This window comes from Anopheles stephensi, chromosome 2, assembly GCF_013141755.1.
Source record: "Anopheles stephensi strain Indian chromosome 2, UCI_ANSTEP_V1.0, whole genome shotgun sequence".
Lineage (NCBI taxonomy): Eukaryota > Metazoa > Arthropoda > Insecta > Diptera > Culicidae > Anopheles > Anopheles stephensi.
In genome coordinates, this window is record NC_050202.1 from 73,644,304 (window position 1) to 73,663,426 (window position 19,123).

Consider the following 19,123-nt stretch of genomic DNA (forward strand, 5'->3'; position numbering starts at 1 on the left):
ACATCGCCCTGCGAGATGTCCCACAAGGAAGGGCTACATAAACATTCTTCTATCGATCTCACGGCCCCGTCTCGGGAGCGCCCGAGACATTTGGCACACTTTGTCCGATGATTTATCGTCCGCTTACTCCACCCCACGCAGCAAGGCAATTCTGCCTCCCTTCCGGCAGCAGCAAATGGAGTGTAAATTATATACACCACATCCTTCAATCAATATCCTTTCGCCTGGCGTAACCCGTTCAGTGTGCCGTACCGCAAAACGCAAACAGGAGGGCAAGCTGTCAAGTGGATCCGAGTCGCTCACCATTTCCCGTCATTCGTCGATCGTTTCCCCTCCATCACACCCGGACAGCTCGCTGGACCGTGAAGAACCGTGAGGGGAACCGAGGATTTACTGTGTTTTCCTTCATATTAATATTTTTGTTTGAGCGCCCGGATAACTGGACGCAGCAGACGGATACCGGGTATGGCACCGAATGGGAAAAAAAGGATTGATTTCAGAAGGGTTCACCCCTTCGGATAGCCGATATGCATGGGCAGCTTCTGGTGGGTTTCGTGCGCGCCATTTGCAGGTCAACCATCTAGGAACATCCCTTATTTTTTGCAGAATTTGTACTTTTCCTTTCTTATTTCAATGCACAGGGCAACGGATGGCAGGGTCCGGGCGCGTATGAAGGTAGGCGAAAGGTGAACTAACACGGGAAAAAATAGTTATAATCAATCTTCATTAGCATTGGTCGGTTGTGGTTGGAAGGAGCCAGGACGAGAAAGAATACTTAAGCGGTTCCAGTGTCCGTAATTATAGACCCCCCCCCCATTTCACCCAAAGCTGTGGCACATTACTTGTCGTTGGCACAGCTGTAATTGAAATGTATATTTATCAGCTGCAAGACGGCTGTGCGATAACTCAATTAAGAACCTAGCACAGGATTTCACCCATCACGCCAGCATGGCCAACAGTCGGCTGGGTGTCCCAATTTCCGGTGGCAGTATTAAATCGTTCTGCCCTACGCATGCTGTTACCGGGGTTGTGTTTGATCCTGCCATACGCACACAGCACAACCGACACGGTTCAGCTTCCGTGACGTGTAGCGGATGGAAGTTAAAATTGTGTCCGCTGGGGAGGGTGCTGCTGCTGCAGTTGAGCGATAAATTTCCGCTTTATGAATGGTACGCTTCCGGTGTGTTTGTGTGTACGCTTGCACGATAAGCGGCCACCTTGTCTCGAGGTTTGTTCTTGAGATTCGCAGTGGTGAAGTGTTCCGTCGTCGTCTCGACCCTCGTCATTTACGCTTGCGGCCCGGTTGGTGCAGCATCCGGTTGGTCAGTTCGACAGGCTGGCTCCGGTCCCATATTGTGTGCGGGACAGGGTGACAATGATATCGGTACCGAATGATGCTTTATTCTTTTGCTTGAATGGGCTTTCAAACGGGGCCGAAGACTTTCAAAGCATGTGGATGCCGTTTTCGGGATCGATGTGGTAGCGAAATGTCAGCTAATCATGAAACGAACCGAGATGAACGGGAAGTTGGGAAGTGGTGGACAAACGGAGTAAGGATATTTCGGCCACAGGGAAGCCGATTGCCAGCGGGGATGCAGCACACGCATATGTAATATCCTTTGATCTTGGGATGGCGACTTTGAAGGAAACGCCTTTAAAGAATGGAATTGAAATAGTGATTTTTGTAGGATTTGTAGCTGAAGTACAGACAGGTGATCACAATTTTGAAGTTGTTCAAAACTGTACCCATCTGTGATCAATTTGGAATAGCATAGATGTATTTGCTCTTGGATAGGAAGATAATCAGGAGGATTTTTGGCCCCGTATGTGTAGAAGGACAACAGAGGGTGAGCCGCTACAATGACGAGCGCTACGAGAGGTCCAGTTGGTTCGTCACTGTAGGGGTACGGCCTACTCCGGGATTACAGCTGGGACAGGAAAGGGAAGATGATAAAACCCGAGGTGGTGGTGGTGGGTTAATACCAGCAAGAGGACATCAATGACCGTTGGAATATGCCGAACTTGTCGACCATCGAGGGGAGGGATTGGTCCGGGCTGTTGGTCACGCCGACCAAGCTACGTCCCAGGGCTGGAAGGGAATGGTGCGGATCGTCGGGCAGTGCCAACTGATCGCGTACCGGATGGGACGGTAAGGGGGGAAGGCTAGGGAGAATACGAAAGGAAGGCAACGGAAGGCTAGACCCCCTGGAGAACACTGCAGAGTGCCGGAATGTCGCTACCCGCCAAGGAATCCAAACTCATTCTGTAGCTGAGTTGTCTAGGAAGGTTGAAATAGTCAGTCAGACAGTCAACAGTCAGACAAACTGAACAGTCATGTCATGAGAGTGGCGCCGGACGATCTAAACCGTAAAATTTTGTTGGGCGTTCCACAAGGATAGAGACGGCGTGATAGAACGGCCGGGATTAGAATCGGTCAACCACCTTTGAGATCCTCACCGCCACTTCAGCTGTTCTTTAAATCTCCGAATATCCATCAAACATAAGACGAGTATAGCAAACGGCTCTTATTTATTGGCATGATGTACAATTATTTTTATTCCAATTAACCCAACCAGGCCCTAAGGTCCCAATGCTAGAGTCGGAGGCTCCGGTAGGAAGAAGCCACAGTTAATAAAACAATCTCAACTTTACCACAGTCAAACTGTATCCAACCTGCATGTTCTCTCCTCCCGAAAAACCCGAAATCACAGCCTTTATCGTAGGGTAAAAATGTAAGTGACTTGCCTTGCTTTGTCTCTCGCTCTCTCTCTCTCTCTCTCTCTCTCTCTCGTAACCGAACCAAACATCATAAGATGATTTTGATACGAAAACGTTCATCTCGGTTCACCGGCAAGGGGCATGATTTACGGCCACACAACGGGGCTGACAGCTTAAATTTAGTGGAAAATAGAGAAAATTTTATTCTCATCCCTCATCCGGCAACCACCACCCGGTTGGCGTCTCCCGCAGATGACACTCCGATTGTTCGACCCGGCAGCAGGCAAGCAAGCTGCCGCCTCCGAATTCAAGTGAGCATCCAAGGAGCTCGTAGCAGCAGGGTCGTAGCCAAGCTTCACGACGAACATGCTTTCAAATTAAACATGTCCCCCCTCCCCCCCGCCAGAAGCCCTCCAGGTTTTCCGGCAAACTTCCCAACATTCCTGCATCTCCCGGGTGCACGGGTGCTTCAAGAAAAGGCACCGGACCCTGATAAGATACAAACCATCCCCCTACTTTACCCGGTCCACGACTTATGGTGGACCGGAGGATCCTTCTTCGAAATTGATTTTGTACTCCTCCGCACCTTCGTGTCCACCCACCGACAAAAAAAGGACAACCCCTTAAACCATCCGGATGGGTAACCGAGCCTTGGCTAGCAATGGACGTCGGTGTCCGCACGGCCAAAACACCGGGCTAACGGGGCTCACTATGATCGGGCACTTTATTGGTGGGCTTTAACTTCGGGCCAGAACCGGTCCCCCGATAAGTACCGGGAAAAGTGTAGCATTAAATTTCGTATTTCAAGCTCCACCTCGCACCGATCCTTACCTTCTGGCCTGCTGACATCGTAAATATGGCATTAAACTAGAATGTGTTTATGCCACGGTGTCTCGCTCGGGCCGGTTTTGTTTGCCCTTTTTTTCCTCCCGGTAAATGGTGGATGTTGTGCCGCGTTTTTTTCCACCGGTGGACCGCCGTGGACCTGTCATCGTAATTCCATTCAATCCTGAGTGCAAAGTTTCGCGCCTCGCCGGTTTCGCGTTCTCGCTACCTAGGGCACCGCTAGGGCAGAGATGACCATCGCTCGCGCTGGTGTCGATTCATTGTTAGATGCCAGCGTGTTTGATAACACGGAAAAGCGACAAAAAAAAAAAAACAAAGTCATGAGACAAAATCGTCTTATTTTCGCGATACAAAAACCCATAGAAAAACAAGGGGTTACAGGGAGCTTTATGTTGCGCTTAACGTTTTGTTTGCTCGCGCGTACCTTACGTGGTTGGACGTAGTAACGTTTTGTAGCGTCCGTTTTTGGCTCGATGAAAACTTTACGACTCTTGTCGTCTTATCGTCGTAAGGAGTATGCTTGGTTGGTTCTCGGCTCGCCAATATAGCGTGGACTTATTCATGCGTCACGAGTCTCGCTTTTACTCACGTTTCAACCTCGATCATGACTTTGTGTCTCCTCTGTCGATCGTTCATTACGAGACGCATCTTTGAAGATGGGCTGTGATGAGTTTCCAGTGAACCAAACACTGCACTTATTAGACAAGCTATAAAACACGAAATATCATTAACTGATAGCTTCGTAGCAAAGAGGAACTGTCTGAAGGAACACTCAAATGGGTTCCAACGTTTACGATCTCATCCACAAATGGATTTTTGAATTTTCCTTTCCTATTGCGAAAAGGAAGAGCTAGACAGAACGGTTTCACTATCAATTTAGCTTTAATCATATTATGCACCAGATAATGCCAAGTTCCCGAAATCGAGTATCAAATCGAGTATGTTTACCTGGTTCTTAATTCAACCTCAACCACTGTCTCTCCTGGCACTGAACAATCCCGACCGGTTAAAAGGGCTACCCGTGGAAAAAAAAAACCGTCCACCTACTGATTCTATTTTAACCCTACCTCATATCGGCAACATACGGTAGCCGAACTTCCGTTCTACTCTTATGCATAAAATACCAGCACGCGCTGCAGGCTTTTTTTCGACAAAGGGTTAGTGTGGTAGTTCCGGTGCCGGAGTAACAGGCAATCGCTTCTAAAAATATGTTTTGAATTTTTGGTAGCCATTCTTGGCCGCTTTTGTAGGGCTGTTTTTGTGCCGATGTCACACACTTGAATTGGGGTTGCCAGTGATTAGATTGAAAGCCCGTACCAGCTTCATCCAGATCAGCCTGCTCCCTCGTCACGACGGGGTGAATGGTGACCTTCAATTTGAAAATGGTGTGCCTTCATTTTGCAGATAATAAATGAATTCATTCGTTTCGGATGGAGGATGAAGCATAATTTTGAGGGCCATAATCAGAAGGACCTTCACCCCATGATAGGGATTAGATGATGATTGGAGTGCTGAGGAGGGTTTTTTTTCAGGGGTTCCCTTCGGTTTAGTTGGTCCTCTGACAGAATAGAGAAAAAAAGATAATATAGCAATAAACAGATGGGGATATTGGTTGGCTACATGTGTGGATTGAATAGGATTAGATCTAATTAATGGAAATGTGTTGGCACGTGCGGATTGCTAATTTAACTGTTCATTAAACCGATATAGTGGACCAATCCTATCAATTAACTATAATTGATGGAAAAGAGCATGCGTCCGCTTACAGTCAATAAATGAGCAGTGGAATATAAATAAGGTGGGCAATTCAAATTGTGCTCCTCTGTAAAAAAGAATTATAGAAGAAACTATAATTGAGTACCTAACTACTGTTACAGGGCTTTTAATTGCGGACCTAGACTTTTGTTGCAAACAATTGCATGATTTTTTGCCAGCTCAAAGCACTAGGAAAAAAGAACCGTTTTCGTCTTCATTACGCACCGAGTGTGCGATGGTTATGGCGTTAAACCGGAAGCACGCTGTCAGGAACACAGAGCCGCTCTCGACACAATTTCTTAAAGCACGCCATCGAGCGCTCAACACTTCACTGAGCACCGTGACGGTTGTGACGGCACTCCAACCGCACACGCATCACACACGTGATGGTGCACGATCAGCATATCTTCACAATCACGAGCCAGGCAAAGGATCAAAGCGAAAGCGATGCGGTAGCACTTTTGCCTGGTCGCATTAAACCACCCTTCGGTGGCGCTCTCTTACGTCCTCTTCCGGTGGGGACTGTTGCACGCATTCCACCACGAAAACCCGTTCGCCCAAACCCATCCAGAAAGAAACCAGACCGAACCACGCCGTACTCCGTCGGCGATGCACAGTCTGCAAAGAATGTCATGGCGGCAACTTTGTTATTTCCACTTATTTACATACTATCCCGGGTTTTTCGGTGCGTGGTCTTTCGGTCTCGTAAGCTAGGAAATGAGAAGCATTCAGACGGCGGTTACGGTGCAGAAGGGTTGGGAAAAACTGTCAACCCGCATTTTGCTGGCTGCGGAGGCAGAAAGTTGATTGGCAAAAGAACCGTGGATGGTGGTGGTGGTAGTGGTGGTTTGTGTGATGCCGTCAGCTAGCGCAATAAACTAGGAAAAACCTCCGACCGACACGAAGCTTCTAGTTTTATGAATGCGGAGGTTACGGGTTACGGGAACAGATTCTGCAGGCGGCTGCTCGGTTGGCAAGTGGTGTAGAATAGGAAGAAAAATACCACGTTCAAAGATTCGCGCATTTCGGAGGGGGGAGTGAATTGTGATTGTGGGTACTGGGAAGGGAACGAGAACCTTCTGAACCCATGGTTTGGTGGAACTACACAAATTTAGAGGTATTTGGGCAAAAGGAATAATTTTAAAGGTATTACAAAGCGTTTTCTTGGTGGATTTAGAAGCATTCCGTAGCGCGAATGAAATGAAGTGAGGTAAAAATAATGTTATTATATGAAATATTCTTGCAAACAATTCGATGCAATATAGGTTCAGACTCATGTAATACAAGAAATCTGTAGAGATTTGATCCCAATTATCAATTCAAGAAAACGGCACGAACAAGATTAACAGTGGCGAATCTAGGCTAGATTAGGGGAACCTTATGGCGCTCATTCATTTTGGACTCTAAGAAGTATCTTTATCGATGGAGTCTCACTCAACGACTAAGTCTTTCGGTATAGGAGATCCTATGAACCCTGAGGTCACTTGAACTACATAATCGTTTGTCCGGCGATTCATCCTATCGGAAGAAAAGACTTCAGCGACTGCCCCTTCGGGGGGCTTTTAACCCATCCTGGGACCATAACTGGGCTTACCATTTCTTCTTCTTCTTTCGTGGCCTAACGACCGCTTAAGGTCATACCTGTCATTTCTGGCTTACTAGACTTATTAATTCCGTATAGTTGGATAGTCAGTCCTCACTATTAGGGGAACGGCCCAGATGAGATTTGAACTCCGGTGCTGCTGTCACATCTACCACCAGGCTACCATTTAGGGCTTTTTTTTTAGTTCCAGGCGGAAAATTTGCTCCACACATTGCGAGCCAGTTCATCTTCGATAAATGTTCCTGCATAGTGAAAGACAAGTGTGACTACCTCTAGGCCTGTGCTGTCTAACTGATGTGGGCTTGTGGGCTGGAAAAGACTTTACCTGGTGGTGTATATCTTGGAGGAAGTAACACATGGTTCTGGCACATAGGGTTGAGATGACTCTCATTGACTCTCATATTGACTTGATGGAGCTGGAGAGTCATTGCTTATTGGTGGTTCAGGGAAAACAACTAAATTAATAATTAATTTCTGAGAAGATCTAAACCTCGAGAGTTATGGTCCCGTCCTCATATCAAACATTTAGCTAGGTAACTCACCTTTGCATCCCTAAAGAGGTTTTATTGCAGAAATCGAGGACTGTTTCCCGATACGTAGGTAATGATAGACCAAGATAGTCTCTTGATAGTGTCTGCCATTACTGTGACGGTGATAGTGTTATAATGCCAAAGAGGACAATGTGATCTCATTGGATACTTGCCGATTCAACGATATTATCCTGAGGAAATATTCTCAGTAGTTGATTATTTCAACAGTCTTTTGCGGGCCTTATTGAAAGGACTCGGAGGCTGGATTTGGCCCCGGACGCTTCCATTTTTTTGCTGCTAGTGGAAATAAAATTTGGTGAAAGGGTGTTGAGGTTGGCGTTTACCCCATACATACTGAATGTCTTTCATTTAATATAGCGCCCCGAATGGCAATATGGCAGCTCGCTTCTCTAACAGTAACTACACCAGCATTTAACACACTTTACCATTTTCACATTTACATCCTTCATTAAACGATTTTAAAGTACCGCACCCGGCGAGAGTGGGTGGGGCTTTATGGCTGTTTACCGCCTGCTGCGAGTCTCGAACACTCGAACAGCACGTGCGGAACCCCGACCGGATGATTTTCAGTTCCTTAATGACCCCATGGGGAGCGCTAGGTAAAGCCGTTACCTTTCACGAGCTTGCCCCGAGTTGCCGAAGCCTGCAAAAGCCTTCGGGGCAGCCTCCGAGTCGAGTCGAGAGATTTTGTCAATCATTTGTCAATCAACAATCAACATGAAACCAACCACCGTCCCAATCCACTCGTCCCGCGTAACGTTGAGTACCGTGCACACGCTGTAAAGAAGAATCGACGAGCGTATGAACGATGAATCAATCGGTGCGTTCCGCTCGCAGCAAGCATGGCGGCACGACTTTACAGTGCCGGTGTTAGTTTGCCTGTCGAACAAGTTACAGCAAGTTGTGTCGCCTTGCGGGGAACAGAGATGAACAACAGACTGCCAGACACACGACGATGACATGCATTTGAGGTCCTGCCGAGTGACACAAATCAATTTTCGGAAGCAGGAAGGCAGCCATGGGCACACGTTGAGTTTAGCGCGTTGTACCCCGGCGTTGTCCTTGCACGTCGTTTGCCACACGCCGTGAACGATCGCAGGTGCAGAGCTGTGGACAGTAAATTAAAAGTTTACTCCCCGTGCCGGGCGACAGATGTGCAACTTTAATCGAAACATCGCGTTCGAGTTGCCTTGCCTTGTTTTATTTTGCCAGTGAAGCCCTGATCCTGGGGATGAAGCGATTTATCTATTCCGTACCGGGTGAACGAGATAGGATTCATATTTAATGAACCAATCAAATATTATAATAGCCCATGACATCGAGCCGCATCGTGGGGCTTGAAGGATATAGCACGGGTGGTACATTACAAAAAAACACACACAGAGGCAAGCATCGACACAAGCAGAAAAGGATTAATACCTTGGGTTGGGGTTCGTTTGCCGGGGAGGCCGTTAGGAACGATCCGACAGGAAGAGAATGGCTGGCTGGTCGGTTGGTAGAGAATTTTCATAAGAATTCATAAACAGCGCTTCATCTCGCTCGTCTCGGTGCGATGTCAGCTTTTCCCGTTCCGCACCGATCCGGAAACCGGACACGACGTTCTATTTATAAAGCCATTTATGCAAAATCCTTACCTCTTATCGAAGTATCTTACGCTTGAGGTGTGTGAGGGAGCCCTATGGATGGGGGAGGGTTTTGAGTAGAGTGCCAGCAGGATTACTTTGGCCGACAGAAAGCTTCTGGAGCATGGTGACAGGTCTTCCATGTGGATGTGGCAGGTACCGCGGAGGCGAAGATGAAATGCTTTCGCACGTCTTAACTTCCTGACGCGCCCTTCAATCGGAGCGGGGGAGAACCGTAGCGATTGCGCTCGAACGTCGTTTGAATTATTCAGCAAAAATGGTGGGAAGTGGGAAAAACATGGCACAACCAGGTAGGGATCATTAATTATTGTGGTTTGGAAGCGATTTTAACCGGGGAGGAAACGGTGCGCTGTTTTAGCGTCGCAGCCATCGATCGAGCTGACCTTTGAACCGGGTTGGTGGAGTCTGCGAGACAGTGAGACCGAGAGTGAGACAGGGGCGTTTTTATTAAATATTGTTGGTTGTTAATTAAAGAAATTGCTAGCAGAGGTACCAGTGAGTGTAAATTAAAAATTGATTAAAGACCGTTTGGATAATTTGAAACGCCTAAATCTATGCTATCCGTTGTACACCTTTAAAACATTGTAGAGCGAGAGAGCGAGTTGATGTTCAACAAGGCGTAGTAAGTTAACAAAATAACAACGAAAATGGATGTCAATGCGTTAAAAAACGAACTGTTTGTCATGCTTGATCGATTTCGAACAACCGTAGCTATACTTTTACTTGTTCGGCTGTAATTGAAAAGAAAGTCTTACCAGTCATTCGAAATCTGTTTTTAAGAGTCCTTCCGCTTTGGCTGGCAAAACCAGCAAGTGCCTTTCTTTGTGCCTTGGACATTTTTGTAACCAGACACAAAAAACTATCCTCAATTCCAATTGGAGGAGGAGCCAACAACCGAGCAGGCCACCGAATGGATGCAACACTGTACAGGAGCTGTGTACTTGGCTGCCTGCTCCGAACTGGCACACAATCAATCAACGCTAACCGGTTCGATTTGACGGTGAAAAGATACTTCCGGAATTGGTGCAACTGTGCTGTGCTTCGGACAGCATTTTCCTTGCATTGTTGCCTGAAATCGAATGGAGTAGGTCTCTCTTTATCTTGGACTTCCCCGGATCGTTTGTGAGGTTCTGTACAAAAAGCTTCCGGATCTCCGGATCCATTCCCCGGTGTGTCTTGTTCCGGGTGAGGCTTTCTTGGCTGTTTGCTGCCCAACAGGGTTTGTACAAAATCAACAAAACGTCACGTTCCCTTGTCCAGGATTCTTCGCTTAAAGGATGCTCTCTAGAAGACTGCAGCGTTTGGTGGTAGAAGAAGTTCCTTCCGTAACGCTTCCTTACTGTCCATGCCGTGTTTATTCAACGTCCAAGGGGGGGTTTCGCTTTTTTGCCGCAAGTGCGCAAGTGTCGGTAACGATAGAAATAATTACAACGGCCAACAAAACGTTTGGCTTTATAATCCATCCGGACCACAACCGGCGGCAGGCTTCCTGGTGCGTTCTGGGCAAGAGTTGGTGGACCGGATTTCTTCCGAAGGGTTACATACGTGAAGGCGCAGGCAGGTTCACTGCTTCTTCAACCTAACCTCAATCTTTGTTTACCGTCCGACAATAGATTTGTGTTTGTACATTTATGTGTGTGTGAGTGTGTGGTAATGGACGGACGATCACCGACCGACCGGTAAAGCGGATGTAATTTATTTTTCAAACCCCAGTCCAATTATTGTTCACTTAACGAGTTCAAAGGAGTTAAGTGTACACCGCATCGGCTCTACCGCAGTTGGAAATCTTCCTTTTCTCGTGTGTGAAAATTTAGCAAGAAATTGAAGAAGTAATTGAAAGCTTACTTAGTTTGCCACAAAAGCCCACATAGGACCAGATGTCAAATTCATTGGAAAAGTAAATTAGCTATGTTAATTAACGCATCGGAACGGAATATCAAGTTCAAATATATTCATAGAACAGATTAACGAATCCACTCCAAAGTGTTTCACAGGAAAAAAGGACTCCATCATTCCAGGACTGCTCGTGATGTCCTAATTTGTGCATTCTATCATCCTGAAATTGGTAAATCGTTCACCGAAACCAATGCTGATAAAAAATGAGCCAAATGGACGCATTGCCAGCAAAACCTAAACGTTTAAGCAGAAAAAGCTGGAGCTGGTCAGCAGATTGCACGTGTGTGTGTGTCGGCTTCAATTAGCTTTGAAACGCAAATCGTGCATTCGTTAGTGTGGTATGTGTGCATCGGAACACAAATCTGCCAAATTCTATTTGCTCAATAATCCAAACCCACCGCAATCGTTCGGATCGCCGCAGATTTTATGATGCACTGGCACAGGAATGTCGGCGCTGAAGCCTGAAGAATGGGTTCGGTCGGGGAAAATCGGAGTAAAAAGGGTGATAAAATCGATCCGGAATGTAAATGTAATATTAATTAACATATTGCAAATTGCCAACCCAATGCGATGCGTGGGTTGCGTAGTGTGTGGAAGCTGTGTACGGAGGAAGCGCAAATGGGACTTGCTACATGCGTAGCAACGTGTTGAAAAGTTTAAAGTTCGCCTGCGTACTTACAGCGGGCCGGCAGCTTCAGGTCGAGCTTGATCGAGCGGTTCGGGAATGGGGCAACACAAATGATATTATAATGATCAACGCGAATGTTGATGACATAGCATCCGAGCAGGCGGTTGCTAATGGTGCCCGATGGCGAAATGGTCTTTTTTGTGTGTATGTGCTGTGTTGGTTGTTGTTGGTCAAACATAAAAATCTAGTTAGTTACTATTTCTCTCTCTCTCTCCCTCTCTCTCTCTCTCTCTCTCTCTCTCGCTATTATTATTGTAATTCTTGTTCTACATGCTTAAGCAAATTTTCTTGCGATGCTTCAACTGAATTGAAAATTGTGTAAAGAGAATGGTAAATGAAGCCCAGCCCAGTGTTTTCTGGTAAGTGTGTTATGCAAAGCTACGGACACTTGCCAATTTCTGGAAGCCCTGTCCTACTGTATTTCCGCGTGTAATTTGCATGACTTACTAGGAGCGTTTTCAGCTACATTTTTCCGTAGGTTTATCAAGGTGAGGTCAAGCGATTTTTGTTTCGGGCTTGTGTTTGTTTATATTCCCAGCCACATTCTGCACTGTGTAAATAAGACAAAGCTTGCATTCAGGCATACATAACGCACAGGCAGTTTGAGTGGGTAGTGCGGGTTGCTGCTGTTTGCACAAGAGTTTGAAAGCGTTTTTGAGTAAACTGTAAACGTGCACGTGTTGTGTAAATAAAACGGGGTTGGGAAATTAACTATTTTAATTAGTTTATTTGTGTTTTGATTTTGATTAAGGGTCGATGTGTGGAGAGATTTCGCGAGCGGAAGGGGGTTTTGTTTGCATTACGATTCGTGTTATAATGAAATGTTTTAAGAGGAGTTATGTAGATTTGAATTTTCTAGCGTTTGTCAAACGGATTATCCTTAATTAAAATTCCACTGAACATCGGTTGTGTAATTTTTAGAAAATTTCTGAATTTTCAATTTTTTTATGCATTAAAATTTATTTTTAGACAATACGGCGTCAAGCCGTAATCCTAAAAATATAAATAAATAAAATTTATTTTTATTTACAGAAGGAAATATTTTGAAATGACGGTTAGAAAAAATACAAATTTCATACGAAATTGCCTAACGATGTTTGAATAATTTTATGCCAAATTTCAGGATCATCAAGCTGATTGCTGATTACATTACTGATTAGAATATGGTAATTGCGTGTGGTTTTGCCCCTAGCGAAGGTTACTCGTTTTAATAAAGCTGCTTATTTCTTTCAATATTAGGTAGGAGACTGTTGTTTTATTTTTCTATCTTTAATGTTTTGAATAAACGATTACTTAATTTGAATATTTCTTTGAACATGTATACCTATTTTCTAGTAGTTAGTAATAGTTTGATCTATCAATTTTTAGACATTTACAATTCATCGCACTGCTTAGGCTACAAAAAAGCCCGCTCCATCCTTATGGGTCTAAACGATCGGTTAAAAATGATCCAGCTATCTGTGCTCCACGAAGGATGTCACCATCTTCACCCGCCACACTCCCTCTTAGAGCGTGTGTGTGTGTGTGTAGCAGGACGATTGGTAAAATACGCCCGAAAGTAGGCCTGCCCCAGTACAACACCAAACGGTTGATGAATTTCGTCGATTCATTCCGGAAAGTAATAAATCTTGGCCGGCGCGTGATAAGTGTCGCTCGTCACCGTGTCCTTCACCGTGTCGTCATCCGACACCAGCGTACGTACCCGATCAGAAGCTCGGGAACTCGTTCAATCATCCCATCAACGGTTAGGGGATCCTTAAAAAAAAAAAGAGAGGCTCGCTGGATCTGTTGGCTGCCGTGAATGATAAAGTAATGAAGTATCGCACCGCACCCATGCTTGGGAGATGGATTTTGGTCGCAAAAGGGCACGCGTGCGTCAAGCACGATAGATACATTATCGTTATGATTAATCTTAATCTTTTTTCTATTGAATTTTGACATATTTTCCAGCCAGTCCGGGGGAACCTCCTGTGGTGAGAGTTGGGATCCCCGTCCCGGTGTCTATTCGGATGGGCAAGCTGATGAAAGTCTGTGCCCGGCGATAAGGATGGATCGGTTTTAATGTCGCTTGCAGATCGTTCCTGCGTGTTAGTGTCCTTGTCCAATCCTTTTTAACACTCCACCACCGAACGGTCATTCTGGTGTCTGGAGCATCGTTTAGCGTTCCGGGCATAAATAATTGACTGCACTGCGCTCATCCAAAGAATGTCCCCAACGCTTGGTGGTATGCTGGCCATTCTTGTTGTGGTGCGAAACATTCCTTTATTTCTGATGTTCGCCCCGGTCGGCGCCGTGTCCTTACCGCACAGGAATGTTCGGTTCGGTTCGGGGTATTGTTTTGCTTTTTTCCCCCCCCCGTATTCTTGAAATCCATTAGAGAATACACATTTCTTTCGGTTCTTTGTCACCTTTCCGCTTTTAGCCGAGCTGCAGACGTACCTCGGCGTCGGTTTCGGGACTCGGATTCGGTTACGTCTGAATCCACAAATAGAAGAAATACACTCGCATCGGACTATAATCCGGCGAGTGATGAGAAAGCACCATAATGCTTTTTGACTACCCCACCAACGAACGCCACTTGCAACGCGACAACCCTTGGCCGGGCCACGTGGTGGAAAAATCCGACCTCCCAGGCAATATGATTCGCATTCGAGTTGAGTGTGCTTTGTGGTGCGTGCGAGCTGCTGTCATATCACGTCCGCCATTACTCACGTCCCCAGCCGCCATCGGTTCATCAGCTTCGTGGGGGATAGGGAGGGCTCCATTCTTCTTCTTTCTGGCCGTATACAGCTCCTTCCACAACACTCGAGGTATTAGCGCGACGTGCACAAGTTAGGTAATCGTATTTTGTGGAAGGATTTCGGCATTTTAGAGTGGGATGGATGGATGGATAATGTGCTTCCCCGGGATTTCCAGCCCCCCCCCCCTCGCTGCACTCTGGACGTGCGAGTGTGTGTGTATGATTTAGTGTGTGTTCGAAGCTTAACATTTCTTCTGCGCTGGATGGGATAGGGTTTAGTTTTCCTGGAAAAGTTTTTCGAGCTTATTGCAGCAAGTCGGTGTTTTATGCTAATGAGTGGATGATGGAATTAATTGGAACGATGCTTTGATTTTCACCCCAGTTTGGGGGGGTTTGTGAAAGTTCGCTCGATATTATCGATTAGTCGATTGACAATAATTGCTGTTTCATGCACAGCGCTCTTAGCTTTGGGTTGTGTGAGTGTTTGTGTTGGAGTTCACATTGGCATGGCACGCTGCGATGAAAAAAAGCTGGAGGAAAAGGATTAACAGGGATTTTGGATTATAGTGACAAAGCCGATTGAACTATGTTCGGCAGTGAGAGGAAAAATAAAGGCCGGTTGGAATGAAAATAATGAAAGTCAAGATTAAAATAGAAAATTTTTGGGAATAATTATTTGATGGTTTATCGTAGATAGTAGCTTAGTAAGTAGCTTCAGCGGTAAGGACCGGATATAGCATCGAAGGACTGTATTATCTCAGCAAGAGCTAACTATTCGATTAGTTGCTTTCAGATTGAAACTTGTAAGCCTGAGAGGTAGCAGGTCAGTAAGCTAGGAATAAGTGATTGGTATAAAGCATTCAAAAACTTTTGATGGCATTTATTGCGATTAGATGGTTGTTATGATCGATTTTATATGGATTTTTCTTCTCTTCGTCTGGATAATGTCCGAGGGCTTTCAAGGGCGCTCATCATTTCTACTGTCTTTACTAAATTTAAAAGAAATAAAGTCAATATCTCATTGTACGGATATTTGTAAAGAAAAATTTAAAGCTTTACGAAGCCTCATTAAAAGTTTATATTTTTTGTAAAGAACATGCTATAAAAAAGAGAGATGACAGTGAAGGACAATAGAATAAGACCAATTTATTATGAGCGATCGTAAAAAATAGTTTATAATACCGATTTTTAATAACTTTTTTGTTGTTGTTAAATTAGTTAAACTTTTAGAAACATTATCCCATCGTTGAATAAACTGACAGTATCTTATGGTAATTGTTATGAAAATATGGTCATAGAATATTCTGTTGTTTACCATTGTCATAGCTGAGTTTTATTTTTATAAGATTTATTTTGAATATTTATTTTATATTTAATTGTTTTTTATACTTACGCAATGGTCTGGTAGTTTTGGAACGACCTAAAAATTGATGTAGAATCTTCAGATATTAATTATGATTGTTCTGACTCCAGGGTATACTAATTACAGATAGTTGAAGAATCGAAACAAATTGTTTGTTAATCGGATCTGAAAGTGGTATTATTCTATTGTCCACCTCTTTATTTTTTATTATTTCATTGTTAACTTTCCCTTAAAAATGCCCCAGCAAATCATCATTATTTTCCTAATCAACTTTTCACCAGAATAGGCGCCCATCAGATGATCATAATCCATCACCAACTTCACAGCCATTTCACAGTCTCCATCCAAGGTGCCGTGCTCTAATAATGTTTCTATCGCTGTATCTAGGATAAGATTCAGCTTACTTCATGCCAATTGAATGGGGTTCGAGCCAAGAAAAAAAGCTCTGTCCTCGGTGCCCTGTCTCGGCTTACCTGTGTCGACCCGTGTCCATTGTGTGATTGTGTGTCGGAAAAAAAGGTTAATGAAAAGTGAGAAGCACACAAGAAAGAAAATTTGTTCAATCGCGCAGTTGCTGATGGAGGTTTAATCGTGATGTAAAGCAATACGATAGAAAGAGACCGCACAAAACCGTTTGGATACGAACATTTTTGCTACCCACACTTTGCCGCTGCTAATTTATGAAGATCACCAACAGAAAAAAGGGATGCTAATAAGTTAGGCCAAGACAATCCGAGATACGGGTATCGTTGGCTCAGCTTACGGCTTGACATTCAATTCCGGACACCCAAAGGAAGCGGCATCAGAAAGCGCCGCTGGAGATGGATCTTTGTAACATAGACACCGAATAATGAAAATGAGTGGTTTCATGTGATAAATGTAAACTTTTTTATGTTGAATCAAATGGAAAAGCCTCAAACAATTGAAGAAACGATAGATGAAAGAAACAATTTATTAAAGAAGAAGAAAAAAAAAACCCCGGGCCGAAAAGTGACCGTCACTTAACGATGAAAAAGTTCGGACACAATGTCGCCCTCATTCACCATTGTCAACTGCCAGGCCGGTCCCGATAACAAGCCAGTTCTAATCTGTCCGGTGGGCTGGTGGGTGGCCGTCATACCTTTTAGGGGATATTATTTTTGTTTCGTAGACCGTCCTTGACTGCGTTTTTTTTTCGTTGGTCTGTTTTGTTAATCTTTTCATCATTAAGAAGTTCGCTTTGCTCGCCGGTAAGCTCTGCTTTCTGTTTTGGGTATGTTTGGAATGGTAGAAAATGTGAAGAATGACAATGCCGGAAGAGTTAGCAGTGAAATGAGAGAACGTGGGGAAAGATTTGCATGTAATCTATTATTAATATTCGAGATGGGGCTGTGTCGGATTGTTGGTGGTGATCCTAACCAAAAAAAAAAAAATGTCGATCAACCAAATTTCCATCGCTATTATTCTCCATTTTCCACCGAACTGTTTCTTTGTGTTTGGTGGACGTGTTTTTATACTAAACGGAATTGAGATTCTTTTTGGAGTGGATCGGAACAAAAAAAAAAGCATCCAAAACCCTTGTTCCACCTGGTGCAACCAATTGGTGGTTTTGCTGTACCTGCCGGCCATCCTACATCCGGCCCCAGGTTGGTGACTTTTTATAGCGTCACCGTTGTTTCGAGCCATCTTTTTCAACGCATCGAGCGTGGAGGATTTCAGCCAGGTAGTTTGGTGTGGCACGGCAATTAATCTCCGCTCAGAAAATGGGTAAGTGCAGCGCCGCAATTCGAAATTGTTCAACAAACCGTAACGATACGCTGACAGCCGGATGATGGAACGGCCGAACCGCCGGAAATCCGCGGTAGAGCGTAATGTCTCACGGGACCAGTTTATGCGATGGCGATGCGGTGTGATGGAAGCATGCTGTTATTACTTACTACTCGGTTCCTTTCCCTCCCCCCCCCCTTTTACTTTGCAACATTATGACAAATTATGTCCAATAATTTGTGGCCAACAATCGACCAATCCTTTCCATTGCGTTGGATGCTGTTTGGTGGAGTCCACTCGCAATCCAACTCTTGCTTAGTGGATGGATGGAGTTGTAATGTGGCACTTGTTTTGATTTCCTTCGAGACGTTTTCCGCACCCGAGGCGGAAGAGTTTTGTGGTGAGCTAAAAGTTACTGTGCTCCCTTCTGCGCTGTCTAATGTACTACTACTACTGATTGGCTAATAACGCTTACGCAACTGGGAAGGCGAAACCTTCGGCCGAGCATTATACGTTTGTTGCCTATTGAGGAAAATCGACGTAATAGAGGATGTTTTATTCAGTCCACTGTTTGAAAAGAGTCCGACAGTGGGCCAATGTGCTGTGAGGGGTAGGGTGATAGTTACCGGGCTATAGATTAACGTTGATTGCTGTGATTCGTTGTAAGTACGCATTAATTCCCGTAAACGTTAATCTATTCAGTGTGAGTACCGGGGTAAGCTGATTGCACTAATGAATGGTGTAGCTCAGTTGATGTACGTTTCATAGAGAAGGACATGTCGTAGCGCAAATGAGAGTCAAAAAGGAAAAGAGGGTGGTAGTATGGAAATATGAGAGATGTTTGTGGCTTTTGTTTGGTTTTTTATTTCACAACCTTTTTCAATATTGTATCATGCTTAACTTGGATGGTCTCATGGTTTGAGGAATCAAGAGGTGTTTCGATGCAAGAGAAACGAGAAGGTTTAGTGTGCATTTTCCACGTACATATACTAATAATCGGGCGATCCGGTGGCCTTCACAGGGCTGGGGTTCAACTCCCATCCAGACCACCTCCCCGTACGCACAGCTGACTACTTTGCTACGGGCAGAATCAAGTCACAGCAAGCCAGAAATGGCAGGCCGAGACCTTTCGAGGTTGTAGTGCCAAGGAAGAGGAAGAAGATACTAATAATCCACAAGTACGAGGTCCGAAACTTACTGCGAGCTCTTGGAAGATGATTTGATTCCCTATCTGAAGGATTATCCACCCTATATGACGGGTTTCGGGCAGGATAACGCCTCAACCCCTCGCTTGCAGTCGGAATTGTAATCCAATCGAGCACCTTTCGGGAAAATTGGCATCAAAGGTTGTAAGCAAATGGAAGCTAATGCATCAGCGTAAATGATCTCAAAGCGTACATGCGGGAATGCTGCAGGCAAACAATCCAATACTCTGTTGACTCAATGCCCAAGCGAATCTTTGAAGTAGTTAAGAATATTTAAGGACTTCCAAGATCTTTGAAAAGGATCGACATAGACTAATAGATATATTTGTAGACACTGGAAGTCCTTTGCCCATTTAGCTCTTCTGTTAC